This window comes from Benincasa hispida, chromosome 4 (genome assembly GCF_027475165.1).
Source record: "Benincasa hispida cultivar pf3 chromosome 4, pf3_genome.v1.1, whole genome shotgun sequence".
In the NCBI taxonomy this organism is placed as follows: Eukaryota; Viridiplantae; Streptophyta; class Magnoliopsida; order Cucurbitales; family Cucurbitaceae; genus Benincasa; species Benincasa hispida.
This window is the reverse complement of record NC_143481.1, coordinates 9,853,162-9,875,022: the sequence shown is the minus strand read 5'-3', so window position 1 is coordinate 9,875,022 and position 21,861 is coordinate 9,853,162. Positions and strand designations below refer to the sequence as shown.

The window sequence follows — 21,861 nt, the reverse complement described above, 5'->3', positions numbered from 1 at the left end:
ATGCCTAACCAAATATGGTAAAGTTTATGTGTCCAGGAATGTTGTTTTTAATGAAACATAGTTTCCTTTCTTTGCTGCATTTCAGGTCGTCTTGCAACTCAATCCCAACCACTAAACCACATCCTTCATCTATGACTACCACTCTACTTTATGCCTTTCCCGAGCCCTTACCAAATTATCATATTACATTAGCACCAAGTCACCAACAAGTCCATATAGAAAGACTTACATCTCACCCTATCACCTTTCTCTTACCAAGCCAATTTTTAGGCCCTTCGCCCACCTTACCAGACATGTCATTTCCCAATACATCTACTGAAACCTCCCCTGTAACTCAGCCCTCCAGCCCCTCATCTACTCATTTTCTATCAATCCCCACATCAATAGTAGTCTCACCTTCATCTGGTTCTGCAGACTTATTTCCCACAAACTAGTCAACTCCCCCTACACCTAATCAGCCATCAAACCCTTTTATTGCTCAACCAAGACCCTTAGTCTTCCTCTAACCAAATCATCCAATGATTACCAGAGCAAAGGCAGACATTTTCAAACCAAAAATCTTGGTTACAACAACTAAAACAGATTGGACTACCATTGAACCTACTAAAGTTAAAGAGGCTCTTCTCACACCTCAGTGGAAAGCAGCCATGGACAGTGAATACAAAGCTCTAGTCCAAAGAAACACAAGGCATTTGGTACCTCCTTCATCATCATATAATGTTTTAGGCAAAAAATGGATTTTCAGGTTAAAGAAGCATCCAGATGGCTCGATAAATAGGTACAAAGCAAGACTAGTAGCTAAGGGGTTTCACCAACACTTAGGGGTTGATTTCGTTGAAACTTTCAATCCTGTGGTTAAGGCCTCTACTATTTAGGTTGTCCAGAGTGTTGCTATATCTAAGGGTTGGGACATTCGTCAATTGGACTTCAACAATGCATTCCTAAATGGCAGCCTACAAGAAGATGTATATATGTAATAGCCCACTGGGAATGTTAACTTAGAACATCCTGATTATGTATGCAAACTCGACAAAGCTATATATGGTTTAAAACAAGCCCCTCAACGTTGGAGCCACACTTTAAGAAATGCCTTAATTAATTGGGGGTTCACAATGTCAAATGCTGATACATCACTGTTTATGTTTCATAGTCGTGAGTCTGTTATCTTTCTCTTGGTCTAGGTGATGATGTCATAATCACAGGCAACAATCCTCAGATGATTTCTCAACTTGTCAGACTTCTTGATAGCAGATTTGCCTTGAAGGATCTCAAACGTTTGAACTACTTCCTAGGGATTCAAGTTCATTATCTTGAATCTGGATTCATTCTCGACCAAGCAAAGTATGTTGAAGATTTTCTCCATAAGCTCAACCTAATAGATATCAAACTAGTTATCTCTCCTTGCACAATAGATAAACATTATCAATGATAGATGGGAAACTCTTGTCTGACCCTTATTTGTATCGAAGCACCATAGGAGCTCTCTAATACTTAACCCATACAAGACAAAATATAACATACATTGTCAATCATTTGAGTCAATTCATGAAGGCACCTAGAGATGTTCATTGGCAAGCAATAAAGAGAGTGAAGGAAATCAGACACGAGGATTTCTATGAGCAATGGAATAATCATTCCAAATTTTATTCAAAATTGAACACTAACAATTACAGTCAAGAATGGAAACTTACTGGTCATGCACAATATGAAATTACAGCATGCTTACAGATCAGATCAAGGGATACCGTTGATAACTTGTAGAAATACAAGTTATTTATACTGTTTTATTTAGATATTGTGGCTAAAAGAAAGAAAAGTTGTATCGATAATATAGAAATTGGCTAAGAAAGGAGAAAATTATAAAATGTCGTCAATACACCCAATAACACCATTACATGGTAGAATAGAATGTTTCAATTTCTGTTTTGCAGGAAATCAGTCACAGCATGCGTTCATGGCTCAAAGATAAAATAAACAATTCATCTACGTCGCATTATGCCCATCAATTGAGAACAAAGAGATGATCAACGCAATGACGGCACATGCGACAATCGATCAAGAGCTCTAGTGATCAACAAAATTTGAATCGCATGCGGTAATACAAATAACATCACATGCGACGAAAGATCGAAGATGTAAAGAGCAACGCATTTGCGAAGGATTTTTGACAAATGTACAACTTTTAGTTATGCATTTCTGACGAATTGATTGCGTAATAGAAGGAAGATTCACTCTGCCATTTTAGAAACTACCATAACCATACAGTGGGGACCACACATTCAAAGAGCCAAGCCTCATCTATAAATAGTTTATGCAAATTCACTGAAAAATATACATGAATACATAGAGACGTGCATATACTGATTCTGAGAGAGAGACTGGTCTGAAGTGATTTTCAGAGTAGATCCGAGCAAACCACGAGACAAGGCTGAGGGGTGAATCTCCGAGTAGAAAATCCTTTCAATTCCTGTAGCTGAAGCTCTATGCGAAGGTCAATTCTACTAGGAAAGTAAGCCTGAGAGGGAAGCTTTCCTCTCCATTACTTCCACACGCCGGCAAGCACAATCTTCGTTTGGAATCTGTGTTAAGACGTTGACACTTTTTCTGTATTTGTTTCTAATCTCTATTTCATCAGTTGTATTCATCTTCTCTAATCTTTCATTCACACCATGTATCGAACGCTTAATTCTAGAAATAAATGTTATGATAATTACCATTGTCATCTCTCTGTCTCTTTCCGTTCATTCATAACCCATTTTCTCCATGATGTTTTCCTAATTCCCTGGGTAATTAACAAGAATTAAGCGAGTGAGTTAATTTATGTTAAGGAAATAATTAAGTTTAGCTAAAGCATGCTCGATGGCATCTTCATTTGTGAGAACAGAAGTGAAGATGTTATTTCACCTATCGAGAGAAGGTTGGAAGAATGCGTTAACTAAAGCGAGAAGTATTTCCGAAGATGAAAATAACCTTGCATTCATCACGTTCATCCCTATTTCACCATAGAGATATGGGAACGCGGCCGATCACTGAGAGTGTACGCCAAGGGAGAGCGGAACCTTAGTTGCATCTTTAATGCAATTGACAAATTTTCGATGTTTTTACTATTTATTCTTTCTCTTTCTGCTTCATCCATAAAGACTTGCCATCGCATACATCGATTCTTTGTACAACTTCACAGTCAGTTCTCGACCTCAGTATCATGTATCATGTATCTTGTATCTTGTATCATATTAGTTTAGGATTTTATTTTATCAACGCAATTTACATTCCTGTATAAACCAAATTCTTTATTCATTGTTAAACCAGTCGCATATATCATAAAAGTAACACATTAACGAAAACAATCCCTGTATTCGACCTCGGATTATTTTGAGAAACTTGTGTTGGAATTATACTTGGTTTCAGTGCAAGGAAACTTGTGACACGCATTACTCCATCGCATACTATGAGCATACCATTAACAACGCATATATTTAGACGTAGTATCACATAAAAATGTCTTTATTGCAAAGTACTTGAGCACATATTTAGCACATCATTCCTCTCATCCATAAGCAATGCGTTAGAGTAGATAAAGAGATTAACTTAGCAGTAGTGTGCATAAGCGATAACACAACACAACATCCCATTTCATTCTTATGTCATCAAGTTTATGGCGCTGTTGCCGGGGACATGAACTTGTTCATTCATTCATATTCATCATTGTCCTTATGCTTAAAGATTTATTTTTATCGTTACAACTGTATACATACCTTTGAAAACTCATTCTTCAAACTCCCTCGATCACGAATGCTCGATCAGTCTCCAAAACAACAATGCATGAATGCTCGAATACAACGACTGCAACACAACACAATCAATAGCAACCACCACACGAACAACCCAAACACACAGCGAACGACCTCCAAAACCTCGAACTCAGTCGAGTTGAGTAAGGACACCACCACAATAGTTACCTTGGTTTTCTCTGTGTGAGAATCCAGAAGTTTGGGCTCTGTATGGACTTGGTTAGAGGTAGAGACTGAAGGAACAACAATCGTGTAGACGACTGAGGAAGTGGGAGATGAGAAGAGTCTATCGTATAGACGAATGCTTAATCGTGTAGAAGAAGGCAACCTATCGTATAGATAATGCCCTGCGATCTTTTAGCTACGACCAGCTGAATGAACTATCGTATAGTAACACTCCACGATCGTTTAGTCTCTCTAGTAGCTATCGTTTAGTGAAACCATTTCACTTAGCAACATTTCTGTGAGTACTTTTCGAATTGAGTAACTATTCTAAATTTAGGAAAACATTTTTCCTTTTATCTCACGGTTACCATAAAACCACCAATAACCTCCCACTCAATTGGTTATTAGAGAAAAAGAGATAAATATCCAATAATTAATATTATTATAAATATATATGATAACTAACTTACCATATTATATTTATAACCTATTATAACGACCTGAACAGATCAACGTAAGCCGTTACTGATGCCTCCGCAGCGGGAGGATTTATGGATAAAACCTCACAGAAGCCAAGGTCATCCTTGATCGCATATCGCGAAACACGGATGACTGGGTGGACGATGGGTATGGAGGAAGAGGCTCCGAGAGAAGAAGAAACGATAATGCCATTGTATTGGTGGATACAATGACAACTTTGGCCACACAGATGGCCGCGGTAACCTCTCTTCTCCAGATGATGGCATTTAATCAAGGTGCTCTCTCTCAAAGTTTAGCGCAACCCAATGTGCCGGCACAAGTGGCCACAATAACCCTAGGAACACTACTTACTTCGCTTAGTGAGTTCCACTACTTGCCCTCTCGGGTAGTTAGTCACCGCTAATCAGCTCATAGATAGGCATTGCGACCGCTCATAGACAACCTCACATTAAGCAAAGAGGATTTACTCACTATACTCGTGCAACGCACACCTCTCAGTGGTTTTCTACTTGCTCATATGTCTATGCCGCATGATTGAGTATGTGATACTCTTGCAATCTTACTTAGTTCGTTGCAATGAAAGTAAGAGATGATAAAGAAGAAGTTAATGAAGATGGAGTCGAAGGAAATAAAGAGATGCATTGATTACAAAATATATTAATGTCTTAAGACAAAATGTAATACAATACAGAGATAAGAAGAGAGATGGAGGGCTAGATGTAGGCAATCTCTTGCTGCCATTAGACGTGTCTCAAGGCTACCGATGGTGCCATGAATGGGCGGTGGAGTAATCTCTCTCAAGATCTATATCTGGCAAAGCTCTGGTCGTCACTCGAAATGGGTTGAAGGAATGAAGAACTCTCAAAATCTTCTCACACTCTCATCTATGATCACAAGGATCTGCCTTAAGGCAGAAGCTCGGATACCTTGAATTTGGGCTCTACGGCTTTATTTATAGAGCTCAATCACTGACAACATTAATGGTCCCGCTCTGAATCTCTGTCATTAACAGTGCGATAGTCCTAACTCTGAATCTTTGCCACTAACGACGTGGTGGGTGAAATGTCAACATCATCTTTTTGATACTCCCAAGGTATGCGTTCATGCTTGGTTTCCGAAGTACCATCGCATTCCACCAACCATGCGATCACCCTTCTATCATGGTTATTACTCTATAGTTGTAACCTCCATGCAATGAATGCATGTGATCAATAACCACAATATCCATGCGATGAACACATGCAATCAAATCCTGTGATAACTACGAGATAGAAATTTTGACGCAGAATAGCGCATAATACGGGGTTAGCAAAGATTTCTCATACTGATCGGCGCAAGCTCACTTTTCACATAAATTCTTAGTATAATCACCGCATATTCTACTTGTTAGCCTTTATAATTCTAAATAAAAGGCTACAATAACTTGTATTTCTACCAGTTATCACACCCCCAAACTTAGAATCATGCTTGTCCTCAAGCATGCCTTATACTTAGGAAATTCAAAATTCATCCTCTAGCTTTCCCCTTGTGATGACCAACTTTTCAAAATACAATTCACTCATACCTCTAACCTTGCCAGCAACGCTTTTTTTTTTTTTTGGCTACATCTTCAAATAGATCTTTTCTAAGTTTAAAACTGGCAAGCCTCTACTAAAAAACTTTTTACTCATTTCAAGCAACTTTGCTTGTAGCTTTTTACAATGCGTTCATTTAAAACAATTCAAAGCTTTGGATACTTTATTAAAGTGGGTGTTGAATCTGGTTACGCTCTTCGTTTTGGCTTACCTCCACGGGTGTCATGCAGACATCCAACTTCGGTTGCGTGCCATATTCAAATCAACTCATGTCTTAATTGGTCTTGTGCCAGACGTAGAAGTTGTTCTTATGCGTTGATTCTAGTCACCTACTTTCATTTTGGCTTACCTGCACGGGTGTCATGTGAAGTATCCAACTACGGGTACATGCCTTTCACAACTTTAACTCTTATCAACTTGGGTTTTTCCTTTGCATTGATAGTGGAGTTCTTATTACCCATTTTTTTTTAAATAGAAATGTGATGGACGCATTTGCCCGGACCACTGCCACCCCCAAACTTAGAAAGTAGTAGTGCTCTTGCCAAAAAGCTAAAAACAAACTCGTTCAGGAATGCGGTAAAAGATGTTTGAGCAGAGGTTTGAACATAATAAAACTTAGATTGTCCAACCTTAAAGAAGCTATTAAGTGAGGTGAGCCTTACGACGTTTAGTTAGAGGATGTAGTTATAAGTATCATCATGGATGCTAATTTATCAACGCAAAGGTAGGCAAGCGGACAAAAGAGAATTTCAAAAGGATAATGCGTAAAAGATTATAAGAAAAGAACCTTTGAGTAGAATAACACTTGCAACCATACTTTAGAATTGATGCGGTCATAGCCATGTGTTGAATGATGGAGAGGATTCTTCCATTGAAACTGTGCATCGAGGAGAATTATTATCGCACCTACAAGGAGAAAATGCACATCACATCCAAGAAAGTAGCCGCAAATCCAAAATGACAATAAATAAATAAACTAAGCTAAGAAAGCAAGGTAAAGATAGAGTAGAAGACGTCCCTGGAGAAATTGGAGTGAAGCCACCGCAAGGAGTCTTCCATGCAGGAGATTGATCTCAACAGCTTAGGTCAAGAGACTTGTACTAACCATCGGAGCTTCTAGAAATTGTTGGTCCCATGTTGGATGACATGCGTTTAAGACTGCTTTCAACTCGCGCAACAGATAGTCTTTCTACCTCGGGGTCAATATTGGTTTTTGGCACATCGCCTACACTTCAAATATTGTTTGCAACTTGGTCGCACAAGCTACAATACGCCCATGATAAAAAGGGTACCTGCGAAAACACAAAACTCAACAAACTATTAGTTGTCAAGTCCCCGGCAACGGTGCAAAAACATGATGGGTGGAAAATGAAGTGTAAATATGTGTGCATCTTATGACATGCGTTGATCTCCATGAGTCGATGGTCATACGTTGGACTAAGAAATATCCAATATGCGTTTAAGAGTATATGTGATGACTATGCATTCCTGCCACAAGTTTTCTTACTATCTCGCCAAGTATAATGAGATCGCAAGTTTCTCGGGGTGATGCGTGCTCGAACTCAGGGACTTGTAACTCAATGTTGCAAAGTAATGTGTTTGCGGCGATGAATAAAAGAATAATGAAGTTAAAGGACTATGTGCTACTTCTACTCCTAACTAAACAGATTGAGCAATGGAAGTATGACTATGAGAATTGGTAGAGACACGACAATTGTTAACGCGTAATAAGATTCATGGAAAAATAGATAAAATAGAGGGGATAAATTCACCGCATCACTAAGCTTGATTCAGCTAGCACAAGTTATGCGATCATGCTATACATAAATATACGCATGCAATAAATATGCGAAATAGTCGAGAGAACTTATTTCTAAATTTCTATTCTTGCTTATGCGCGCATAAGATAAAATGACCGCATATCACCATTTCCTATTTCTAGGGCGCATGCGATGTGTAAATAGCAAATAGAACTTATGTCTAAGTTTTTACTCTTGCTTATGCGATCTAATTTGACTCTCCCAAGCCTAGATTCTGTCTTTTAGACTACTCTCCCAAGTATGTCCAAATGCTGAATGATGCACTCATAAGAAAAGATGATCAAATAAAGCATGGTTGTGCTGAACATAAGATTATTCCTATCCCTAGGAACACTGCTTACTTTGCTTAGTGAGTTCCATTACTTGCCTTCTCGGGCAGTTAGTCACCGCTGATCAGCTCATAGACAAGCATTGCGATCGCTCATAGACAAGGGTTGCTACAGCCTCACACTAAGCAAAGAGGATTTACTCACTATACTCGCACAATGCAAACCTCTCGGTGGTTTGCTACATGCTTCATATGTCTATGCCGCATGATTGAGTATGCGATACTCTTGTAATCTTACTTAGTTCGTTGCAATGAAAGTATGAGATGATAAAGAAGAAGTTAATGAAGATGGAGTCGAAGGAAATAAAGAGATGCATTGATTACAAAATGTATTAATGTCTTAAGCCAAAATGTAATACAATACAGAGATAAGAAGAGAGATGGAAGGAAAGATATAGGCAATCTCTTGCTTCCATCAGATGTGTGTCAAGGTTGCCAGTGGTGCCATGGATGGGAGGTGAAGTAGTCTCTCTCGAGATTTATCTCTGACAAAGCTCCAGTCGTCACTCGGAATGGGTTGAAGGAATGAAGAACTCTCAAAGAATGTCTTCTCATGCTCTCATCTGTGATCACAAAGAGCTGCCTTAAGGCAGAAGCTCGGATACCTTGAATTTGGGCTCTAAGGCTCTATTTATAGAGCTTAATCGTTGACAACATTAATGGTCCCGTTCTGAATCTCTGTCACTAATGGCGCGATGGTCCTGCTCTGAATCTCTACCACTAATGGCGCGGTAGGTGAAATGTCAACATCATCTTTTTCACACTCCCAAGGTATGAGTTCATGCTTGGTTTCTAAAGTACCATCGCATTCCATCAACCTTGCGATCAACCTTCTATGATGGTTATTACTCTATAGCTGCAACGTCCATGCGATGAACGCATGCGATCAATAGCTGCAATATCCATGCGATGAATGCATGCGATCAATTCCTGCGATAGCTACAAAGATAGACATTTTGATGCAGAATAACGCATAATATTGGTTTAGCATAGATTTCCCATGTCGATCGTCGCAAGCTCACTTTTCACATAAATTCTTAGTATAATCACCGCATATTTTACTTGTTAGCCCTCATAATTCTAAATAAAATGCTACAATAACTTGTATTTCTACCAGCTATCAGTTGTCATGCTCCCACTCAGTGTTCTTCAAAGTACTCGACAGAGAGAGATATTCGATCTAACAATGTACGTTTACTCTATGCATAATATGTTTATTTGGTTGTTAAATTGACACTAACCGGTTTACTTGGTTGTTAATATAATAAAGGTTAAAGATGGTATTATCATGACAGGTGCTGAGAGGGAGTTTTGGGATACCACAGTGGACAAACGACCTATATTTGATCTAGGTACCGATGATGATGGTGCTGAAAGTGGCAATAGGTCGACTAGGGATGGGGGTAGTTTCAAAAGTGAAAGTGACAGTGATGATCATCGTGGAGATGACAATGATGAATGTGGAAGGGTGGAAGGGGGGACATACACACCTAGTGATGATATGTTCCATGATGTGGTGGGGGACATACGCGATAAGGACGAGTTGAACCCACCTGATGTCCATCTTGCGGACTTCTGTAAAGAGCGATTTATGGATGAGGGGTCTTGAGTGTGCTGCCCGCAGGGAGCGAGCTGATCCCGACGATTCTATTTATTCGTACCTTCAGACCATTGACAGCTCACTATTGAGGTTGGATTGTCGTATATCGAGTTTAGATAGTCGTGTATCCAATATGGAGGAAAACATGACAGACATGAAAGGACAATTGTCGTTCATCCTGTCACTATTGCAGTCAATGTGCAAGGTTTGCATTTACTATCATTTTATGTCTTTACGTGTTTGTGAACTCATCATTTTACTTTACTAATTGAAGGATTCTACAGTGTATGAGGAGACGACAAGGTCACCCATCCCATCTCGGGATCCCGATACCACTAATGCGACTGCCTCTAATACTCCTATCGCCCTTGTAGAGCCTCAAAATACCACCACTTCACCTACTCTCATCCCTTCTCTAGAGCCCGATACCACCACAACATCACTAACTGACGTCAAACCTATAGAGGCCGACGTCCCACAAACAGAGCCCGACATGTCTGCCTTACTCACCATGCCACATATAGAGGCCGACATGTTTGACATCCTAGAGGCCGACACTTCTGGTATTGTTACAACCACAGAAGGAGTTACACTGGTGAGTAATTTATTGATTAGTAATCTTTTTTTTATATTTTTATATTTCTTGATGAGTAACTTTTTGTTATCTATTTATGTAGGAATCTCAAAGAACTACTCGTAAGAGGAAAGCTGTTGATAAATATACACCTCCAGCTCAAGTAAAGAAGAAAAGTGTGGTTAAGTATCCACTCCTAGGTGTAGCTACGTCACTATCCAGGGCGATTATCGTATACAACGTAGCACATGACGTTCCACACAATATCTTTATAGAAATGATGGGCTTGATCTCAAACGAGAATACCGACAATGAGGTTTGAGAGAATTCCTTTAAACCACTTGCCAAGCAATTCTTCAAGGAATTGATTTCCCCAAGTTCATGGGTCAAGTGCGATATAAGTTTCCTAGTCTTGACTTCTTTACAGTTGAATATCTTGTACTTTTATCGAAATAATAATTTTTTGTGCAGACCATAAGTACTTTATTTTCTCTTATGAAAGAAAAATTTTATACTCGGCACATGTGCATGCACAAGTTCACCATCTTGCCAATTGGTGTAACTGTAAATTTTGATATATTTTGTTGTGCAGAGTCATTTTACTATGGTATATTTTGTTACTTAACTTCTCATTTTATTTGGCAGAGTCACCTTAATGCTCGTGGCGAGGTATTTAAACGAATAAAGAATAAGACACTTCTAGAGACTGCCCTAGCATGGGAGGATAAAGACACGTACAAGGACTACGTCACCGGTAAATTCGATGACAAATTGGCAGATATGGATTTCATTTATACGACAATGAATATTAGTGAGCATTGGATGGTCCTTGCAATGGACACTAACAGAGGTCACATATTCATGTTTGATTCACTTTTGTCATACACACCAATGACAAAGCTGGTGAATTGGCTAGAGCCATTGACTGTCACAGTACCATCCCTACTTCACTACTGTTATATGGATCGTTCAAAACCGGACCTATCCATAGCCCGTTTGAAAATCTCGCAACCTATGAACGTCAACATACAGCACGTGTCACTTGATTGTGTCAACTTTGCAATAAAATTACTAGAACACCTGGTGACTGGTGTTGATCCGTCCGTAATCACTCAGGAGAAAATGAGTGAATATAGGATGCAGTTAGCGTGTCAATTATGGGCGAACACTCCATATTTTTCATGTGTATAGAACATGTATTTTTTATTGTAACTTTTGTGTATGTAAAAACATGTATTTTTTATGTATGTAAAACATGTATAAAATAATTTTATCAAAGTTCAAAATTCAAAGTTCAAAGTTCAATATTATACATTTTATCAAAACATGTATAATTGAGCTACTACTCTTTTTACTATATCAATGGCATATAAAACATTATATCAAAGTTTAAGGTTCAAAGTTCAAACATTGAGAAAGCGAGACTTTGAGAGAGAGCAAGATTGAGAGAGCGAGATTTTGAGAGAGAGCGAGACTTCAAAAAAATAGAAAGTATGTTACAACATGAAGATTGCTATTATAGAAATACTCCAACTTGTTATTGTTTTTTGTTTACAAGATGAAAGTATGAAGTATGAAGTGTTACAAGTATGAAAAAGTATGTAATATGTTACAAGTATGACGTATGAACAACTGATCAATGGTATTTATAACAAATGAAATGTTACAAGTTAATTATAAACTAAACTAGATGAGAGGTGTTTGTGTCACAGTTTCTGGCATTTTCAGCACGTCGCATGGTTGTGAGCGGTTCGCTACAATTTTGACGGTTATGCCCATAATTCCCACACCGACCACATTTCATTTGTTTGCAAAATTCTCCTCTAGATGGTATTCTTCTCACTCTCCGTTGCCCGACTTGTGCCACAAACTTTAGAGGAAGGATAGTCTTTTCTACATATCCATGAGGTCTCTTCGATTCAGATATATGGCCAAATGGATTTATAGGCTCTGCATACGTAGTCATTAGATAGTCCACTGTATTAAATCGACTGCAAAGACTCTGGATGGGTATATTTCATTCATTGGTAGCAAAAATTGTATGCGAACATGGGATACAAAGTGAGTTAAATTTCTTACGCGTGCATTCCTTCGTGTGAAGATTGACAATACCGTCCAATTGATTATCTCGCACATGGACCCGGTAACAATCAATAGGCTCAACTCGATATCGTCTGCCCTTATCGGCCTCACTTGCCAATCAGGTTTCACAGTAGTCAAAGTGCAATGTCGTTCGAGATGCCCAATAATTCCTCCGTTTGTAGAACCACGATTGGAGCATTCCTCTTATATGTTCAATCAAGTATAATATGGGCAATAGTCGAACGAATTGAAACACTCTGCATTGTTGGATGTTTTCATATCTTCGTTCTATTTGGTAAACCCGTGCTCACCTTTGAAGACCGATGTCTTTAAGATATTTCATGATAGCACTGTCTCGAAAACTACGGAGTTCGTCCCATTTTGTTTGGAACTCTGTCATGCGAAATGCCCGTGCTACATCTCTAAATATCCCAACAACCGTGCTATCCTTAAAGTTTGTAACAAGATTTTGTTCTATGTGCCATATGTACAATCCATGAAATGCCGTGGAAAAAAATGCATGAATAGCATTGCTGATAGATACCATCTGATCAGACACAAACACCAGATTATCGGGTTCTACGCATTTCAAGTTTGACATAAACCATTTCCATGATCGATCGGTTTCATTGTCCACTATTGCATATGCTGGTGGGTATAATTGATTGTTCCCGTCCATAGAAACCACAATCAATATGGTGCCTTTTTATTTTCCTTTCAAGTGTGACCCATCAACAATTATCACAGGCCAACAGCTTGCGAAACCTCTAATACAAGGCCCTAATGCCATAAACATATACTTGAAATGTACCTCATCTTCAAGTTCGAGCTCAAAGACTATTCCCGGATTCTCTATTTTTAATGCTTCTCCATAAGCATGTAGTATGGAGTATGAGTATTCTGGAGTACCTCTAGTGAGATCATACACGGCTTTCCTTGAACACCACGCTTTATTATAACCTATGTTCATGCCATAATCTCTCCTCATATCCTTAACGATATGACAAGATTTATAAATACGTCCTATTCTCGTGATTCAAAATTTATAAACCGTAGCAGTTGCTTGTCTATGGTCGTGATTCAGAATTCCAATGGAACATGTGTGTGAACTGCAGTACTTTGTGATCTTGAATATATCAAACCCTTCTATTTTCATTGCATGAAAGCTCCACTTACATGTCTCCTTAATACAGTTGACAGTGAACAGAGATTTGGTTGACTTCTTGACCCTAAATTCAAATTTTTTGTTGATGGACAAAATAGATAATCTCATTTTCATGTCATTTTTGTTCAAAAATAGTTGACCAACTTCAACGTTCTTTGTACCAGATGAAGAGGTACCAAGCATAATCAACTCTGCCCTATGATTTGAAGACACAAATTGTAGCTGCTGTAGAATGACGCACATCTCCATGATCACGATCCATTTCATTCAATCATGTTAGTTGCTCATTAACATCCACTGAAGGACCACAACTTTGATCTGGATGACCACAATCCATATAATCGAATCTAGATGGTCTCTCATTACCAACAACTGAAGTACCGCCCAATTCTGAATTCAATCTTGCTGGATTAGTGGGGTCGTTGTCTAGTGATAATGTTGATGGTACAGTGTTGGTAGACAATAGAATATCATCACGAAACTGATATGATTCCTCGTATTGTCTGTCCATAGTCGCATCATCATAACTCACTTTTCCAAACCCCATTCTAATATTTTGTCATCCGATTTCAGCATTACAGATAACTGGAGTCTACTAAGGTCTTCTCGGAAAAGAAGGAAGTGAACATCATCATCATTCCTTATGTATTATGGAGGGGCTTTATATTCAAGCTTATATTTAACTTTCAGTATAAGATCAAACTCTGAAGAACTGACATTTGTAACCGTGTAAATGTGATATTTAAGTTCTTCATACTTCAATGAAACAGGCACAATGATTCTTGTCAACTGTCCCCCAATGTACGAACTTTCATTCTCATCCCAATCACCTTCATATTGAATAAGTAGATACTTTTTTTCCTACAAAGCAAGAGAACATTTGTCATTAAGTTATACAAGCAATTGAAGTGTACTCTCTCTCTTAATCTCACTCTCTCTCGTAATCTTGCTCTCTCTTAACCTCGATCCCTCTCTTAATCTCGCTCTCTCTCTTACTCTTGCCCTTTCTCACTCTCGTTCTATTTCTCGCTCTCTCTCTCCCAATACAAAATTTCGTAATGCTACCATTCCAGAAATAACATAGCAAAAATAATTAAACAGACTCAAAATAATGAAACACCTTTCTGAAAAACCTGTTCCGTTCTGAAAAAGCCTAGTCTTGGAAATCCCCGTTTGAAAAATCGCCGTTCAAATGGAGTTTAGAGTTTAAAGAAATCACCATTGTATTGTGTTTAGGTATTATTCGTTTGAGACTTCCATTGTGAAAATTATCAAATCATTCGTACACTGACGAGCAATCACATCAAACCAGGAAATTTCAAGTGAGAGCGAGAGTGTTTAATAAGACGAGAGCAAGACTTATCTCGTGAGGCTGGTGTAAGGGCAATTTACATAATTTGGTATGACGGTCAGCAGAGGGCCAATTGACATTATTTTTTTAAAAAGGTCATTTGACATTTTGGATCCAAAAAATGATTGGGTCATCCGTACAAATTTCGATTTTTCTCCCTTACCCCTCTTTGATCCCTTCCTTCCTCCTTTTATTTCTTTTCACACATTCAGCCGAAAAAAGCTAGGGTTTAAAATTCACACTTTCTGCTTTCAATCTTCCTCTCTTTTCTGTTTCTTCAACTCCGGAAAGCTAGGGTCTTCTCATGGTTGCTGTGAATTTCACAACTATTGGGCACTAGAAAGCTAACGATTCCAGGTTAGTCATTACTATTAGTTTCTCCCATCCTTTTGGACCCGTTTTATGTTTGGATTTTATTCAGCCATGGAACTGAGAGATGAGTCTGATTTTGAAGCCATTTTCGCCGACAGGGATTATATTTCTGTGTGTGGCTTTGATTCTCTCCTCTCTGGTACGTACGATTGAAGTAATAAATCGATCGTTTCGTCATCTTGATTGTTGATTTTGTGGCGTTAAAGGTTTGTGTGTTTGATTTCTCTCTCTGTCCATGCAGAGAGGAGCGCGCGAAGTACCTTTCCTGATCTGATCAACTTTAGAGTGGTGGGATTGAACGGCTTCGGACGCCTTTTTGGAAATGTAGCTCCTGTATCCTTTGAGCGGGGCATTGCTAAACCTGAAACCAAGATTTTCCTATTCTTTGAAACTCTTTCTGCTGTTTTATTTGTAGTATATCTGATTGGATACAGAGAAATTTTGTGAAAAGAGATGTGAGATACATGTATGCTACTATGATTAGTGATTCCTCTTCTTCCTCTTCAATTTTCTTTCGATTTTTAAGTTTAATTTCTCTTCTAACCGAGGCTTCCTCTTCTTCCTTCCATTTTTCTTTCGATTTTTAAGTTTAATTGGAACTCTTTTTTTTTTTTAATGTTAAATGGTTTTGGAAAAGATAATTTACTTAAATTTATCTTTCAAAATAATATTTTTTTATTTGTTTATTTATTCTCCAAAATCCATTTTCTATGTGGAAAAAAGAAAGTTGAATGACCCGCGCCAATGATTTTAACGTTAGATCTGAACACTGGTAAGGAGTCCCCATCCCCATCTCCTTTTTCTTTCGAAAGAAATACTGGAAGATCAAGAGTTTCACCGAAACTATTATTGGGCCCATTACAATTGTTAGGCCTTTTTGTAGCTGATTAAATCTAAAAAATGTTTAACAAAAGTGTACCAAATAATCAAATGTAGTGGATTTCATGGATAATATGACATTAATTTTGTAATTAATCTATGTTGCTATTGAAATAATACTGGATCTTTTAGTATTTTATTCAATATCAAATGGATTATACAAGAGTAATTAAGGGTGTGTTTAGTTTAACTTTTTAAGTATTTAATTTTGAAAATAAGTCATTTTGGAAAAACAAGGAAGGAGTTTTGGCAACCATTCAAAATAGCTTTTGAAGCACTTTAAAATATATTTTAAACTCTTTTTATCAAAAGAGTTTAAATAAAAATGATTTCTTTTAAAAAATATTTTTTTCTCTAGTGAATCTAAAGAGATTTTAAGTTTCATTATTTAAAGAGCTTAGAAAAAAGATAACAAATTCATCTACCCTCAAGTAGCAAAGTGGAGCTATCCTCGGCAGAAGATTCTTTAGTTGCACAGAGAGTTAAACAAGTTTTGCAATTCACCATACCAGCTTGTTTTAGGAGGTCTCTAACATATACAACTTGACAAATGAATATATATGATTATGTTCTTGTGATTTCAAGTCCTAGAAATATTTCAGTTCACTCAAGTCAGTCATTTCAAACTCATTTCTCAAACTTTAGATCATTGTCTTAACATAAGATGGATTATCTCTAGAGACAGTAATATCGTCAACATAGAGTAAAAGGAAAGTTGTAGAGTTACTATCTGTTGAAAATAGGGTTATTAACTTAGGGGCGTTTATGTAATTGTGTAGACCCCTAGGGTTTCTTACTGTCTATTTATACAGTGTGTCCATGTGTATTCAGTGTATCAGATTAAAAATAATAAGAAAACTCTCTATATCGTGGTTTTTCTCCCTGTACTAAGGTTTCCACGTAACTGTGTGTTATTCTCTTCTCTAAGCTTTTATTTTTAACATGGTATCAGAGCTTAGTGACGTAACCCTAGCCGTTATGGAAGTGAATCAAGCATAGTCATCTTCTATAGATGGAACTTCGAGTTTTGACATGAAGACGGCGATTCGAGTGGTTGTAAAAGAATGTTTTCAAGCAGCCTTACTGGAGTTGCTTTTGGCCGTCCAACAGCAGTCAATGGAGAGCAACCGTCCGTGGGAGCCGCCGCTTCAGACAGGAGCTCCGATCGACGGATGAGCAGATCGCAGACAGACCGATCCATCGTTCTAGGTGATAGGGTGTTGTCGTTCGTGCCGTCGGAGTCCGTCGTGCCATCTCACCTACGCTAGTTAGGGTCGCACCGATCAGCCAGCTCACTTCAGATCCGATCGATTTTCAGAGAGCCACACCGAACTCGAACACTGCTAGGGTCGATCGACCTTCCGCGTCAAATGGGTCTGACCGGTCTTCCCGTCAAACATGCTCGACCAACAGAGAGCTTTTCAGCCGTCGATCTACTACCCAATGGTGAGCCATCCAACCGGCGATCATCTCGAGTTGTCTGGTCGGTTGGGTTCTTCACAATTGCCCGCGGCCTTCGTCCAACCGGCGATTGCCTTCCAACCGGTGATGTCGTTTTAGCAAAAAGTAGTAGCCCAGGTTCCAGCTGCTTATGGTTCGACCCATCACCCAGACGATGTGAGACAATGATTGGCTTATCTGCAACAACATATTTCAAATTTGGATACAATGTTTGGCGCAAATCCCAATCCTGTTGAACCAGTTTATTCAGAGAATTCGGTAAACTCGTTCCCCATTTTGCCGAATGTTTCTTATTTATCTGGTTCAATGGGTAATTCTACCGGACTTCTTATAGAAGAAAAATTAAATGGCCAGAATTATTTCTCTTGGTCCCAATCAATCCGAATAGCCCTGGAAGGGCGCCACAAATTTGTGTACCTGACAGGGGAGATTCCAAAGCCAGCACCAAGCGATCCACAAGAAGAATTTGGAAAGGAGAAGAATCACTGTTACGCTCTGTTTTGGTGAATAGTATGGAGCCTCAAATAGAGAGACCATTATTATATGCTACAACCGCTAAGGATATCTGGGAGGCAGCGCAAGATTTGTACTAAAAAAGACAAAATGCCTCTCGACTATATACGCTCCACAAACAGGTCCATTAATGCAAACAAGGATCCATGGACGTTACATCTTATTTTAACAAACTGTCAATGCTATGGCAAGAAATGGACTTGTGTTGAGAGATTGTCTGGAACTGCGCATAAGATGGGGCTCAACACTTGAAAATCGAAGAGGCAGACCGTGTTTACGTGTTCCTGGCTGGATTAAATCCTAAATTCGATGGTGTTCGTAGTCGAATATTGGGCCAACGCCCGACACCTTCACTTAGAGAAGTCTGCTCCGAAATACAGCTTGAAGAGGATCGGTTGTGTGCCATGAATAATTCTATTCCTACAATTGACGCAGTTGCCTTTGTTGCAAAGTCGTCCAGTGCTGATGGCGATAAAAAACCCCCACTTGTGTGTGAACATTATAAGGAGCTTTGACACACAAAGGAACTGTGTTGGAAATTGCACGGGAAGCCCCCAAACAGTAGGCGATGATAATCTCATGGCAAATCTAATACTAGTCATGCCCTGGTAAGTGACTCAATAGATGAACAAACTCAGAAGAAATCTTCCATTGACAGGAAGCACAACTTGAGTACATTTGGGGTGAGTGCAATTGCACAATCAGGTAATTTCCTTTCATTTGGTCTGATTAGTATAAATGATAAAAAACCATGGATTGTGGACTCAGGGGCCACAGATCATCTTACAAGTTCTTCAGAATTGTTTATGTCATATAACCCAAGTGCTGATAATGAGCGTATTCGCATTGCAGACGGGTCTTTTGCCCCTGTTGTAGGGAAATGCCATATCTCTCCGTTTGACAGTTTAATTCTGCGTGATACCTTACATGTGCCTAAAATATCGTATAATCTGTTATCTATCAGTAAAATAACAAGAGATTTAAAGTGTAAGGCAATTTTCTCACCTTATTCCGTTTTGTTTTAGGATCTGAAATTGGGAATGACGATTGGCACTGCCCGACACGATAAGAGACTCTACTTCCTTTCTGAAGAAGTTTCCTCTAGAGATGATCATCAAATTGGGTTTATATCGTTAAATTTCTCTGTTTCTGAAAATGACTTTATGTTGTGGCATTTCTGTTTAGGACATCCGAATTTTCAATATATGAAGTATTTATATCCGCATTTATTTCGCAATATTAATACTTCTTCTTTAAATTGTGATGTGTGTATTCATGCCAAGCAAAATCGTGTTTCTTTCCGGTCTCACCTTACAAACCCTCGAGTCTTTTTTCCCTTGTTCACAGTGATGTATGGGGTCCCTCACCAGGTACTACTTCCACTGGAAAACGGTGGTTTGTCACATTTATAGATGATCACACCCGCCTTACCTGGGTTTTCCTCCTTACTGACAAATCTGAAGTGTCATCTATTTTCCAATAGTTTTATACAACTGTCAAAACTTAGTTTAAAACAAAGATTGGGATTTTTCGAAGTGATAATGGGCGAGAATTTTTCAATGCCTCATTCAGGTATTTTCTTGTTTCTAAGGGTATTGTCCACCAGAGCTCGTGTGCTTACACTCCGCAATAAAATGGAGTAGCTAAGTGTAAAAATTGTCATTTGGTTGAAGTCGCCCGACCTCTTATGTCATCTGCAACTCTTCCGTCATACCTATAGGGAGATGCAGTTCTCACTACTGCCCATCTCATTAATCGGATGCCCTCTTGTATTCTTAATCTTCATACTCCTTTAGAATTATTTAAAGAGTCTTTTTCAACTACTCGATTGATCTCTGATGTTCCTTTTCGAGTTTTTGGTTGTGTTGCCTTTGTTCACTCTCATGGTCCAAACCGCACAAAATTTGCTCCGCGTGCTCAGAAGTGTGTCTTTTTTGGATATCCACTTCATCAGCGTGGATATAAGTGCTATCACCCATCCTCTCGTAAGTGCTATGTCTCAATGGATGTTACCTTCCTCGAAGATCAGCCATTTTTCTCTGTTAGTCATCTTCAGGGGGGAGAACATGAGTGAAAAGACTAACTGGTCATCATATGCTATTCCCTTAGAATAAACTTCTGTTAAAACCTTGTCTAAACCTAGTTTTAAGCATGACAGTCTGGTCCTTCCTACCAACCAAGTTCCTTGGAAAACTTACTATAGGAAGAATCTCAGGAAGGAAGCAGTGTCATCTGTTAAGCCAGAACTGCCGACTCCAGTACATGAGTCTGACCTGTCATCAGATCCAGGTATGTCCATTCCTGAAATTAATGATGTTGATGTATGTATGGAGACTGATGAATGTAGGCAAGACAAGGGAGAAGGAAGTAGTAATATTGAAAAAATGTCAGAAGGGGAGACAGTAGAGAATGAAATGGTTCTTGCTAATGATGATGAAGAAGAAGTCTCTGATACACAGATAGTTGATCATGGAGAGGAGCCTGGAGAGGTGAAAGAACATAATGCATCACTTGATCTGCCTATAGCTCTGAGGAAAGACACTCGTTCATGTACTAAATATCCTATGCATAGTTACATGACGTATAGTAATATGGCAACTGAGTTTAAAGCATTCACTACTAGTTTGAACGCTGAGGTAGTTCCAAATGACATAAGTGTTGCAATGAAAAAACCAAAATGGTGGTTTGCTATTATGGAAGAAATGAGAGCGCTCGAGAAGAATAGAACTTGGGAACAGGTAGCTTTGCCTGAAGGGCACAAGACTATTGGATGTAAATGGGTGTTTACTATAAAATACAAGTCAAATGGGACGATTGACCGGTACAAGGCTAGACTTGTAGTAAGAGGATTTACTCAAACCTATAGAGTAGATTATTCTGAAACTTTTTCTCCTGTAGCCAAACTTAACACTATCCTAGTGCTCTTATCAGTTGCTGTAAATAAGGATTGGTCCCTACACCAACTTGATGTTAAAAATGCTTTTTTGAATGGGGAACTTGAAGAGGAAGTCTATATGAGTCCTCCTTCTGGGTTCCAGAATCAATTCAAAAACAAGGTGTGTAGATTGAGGAAGTCAATATACGGATTGAAACAGTCTCCAAAGGCCTGGTTTGACAGGTTCACAACTTTTGTAAAAGCATAGGGGTATGTTCAGGAGCATTCTGATCACACTCTTTTTATAAAAAGATCAACATCAAGGAAGATAGCTGTTATTATTGTCTACGTTGATGACATTGTTTTATTTGGGGATGATGAAGCAGAGATCATGAGGCTCAAAACAGAGATGGCCTAAGAATTTGAAATTAAAGATCTCGGGAAGCTAAGATACTTTCTGGGAATGGAAGTGGCTCACTCAAAAGAAGGTATATCAGTTTCTCAACGAAAATATACTCTAGACTTACTAAAGAAAACATGCATGACTGGGTGTAAACCTGTTGACACACCAATAGAGTACAATGCGAAGCTCAGTGATAAGAATGGTAGAGTTCCTGTTAATAAAGAAAGATATCAGCGGTTAGTCGGGAAGTTGATCTACTTGTCTCACACAAGACCTGATATTTCTTATGCACTAGGTGTTGTCAGTCAGTTTATGCAAGCTCCATGTGAGGATCATATGACAGCAGTTGAACGTATCCTTCGGTTCCTGAAAGGAACCCCCTGGAAAAGGTCTAATGTTCAGAAAGACCGAAAAACGATCTGTTGAAG

At 38.7% G+C, this 21,861-nt stretch overlaps 1 long non-coding RNA gene across 2 annotated transcripts; it reads left to right on the top strand.

The window, feature by feature from the left end:
* The first annotated feature begins 15,102 nt into the window (after positions 1–15,102).
* LOC120076690 (uncharacterized) lies at positions 15,103–15,809 on the top strand. 2 transcript variants are annotated; one of them, XR_005481607.2, is made up of 3 exons: positions 15,103–15,287; positions 15,385–15,441; positions 15,544–15,809. It is a non-coding gene; the product is annotated as an uncharacterized LOC120076690 (long non-coding RNA). The 2 variants fall into 2 exon arrangements; XR_005481606.2 differs by having other exon boundaries at positions 15,106–15,287; positions 15,401–15,441.
* Positions 15,810–21,861: the final 6,052 nt, after the last annotated feature.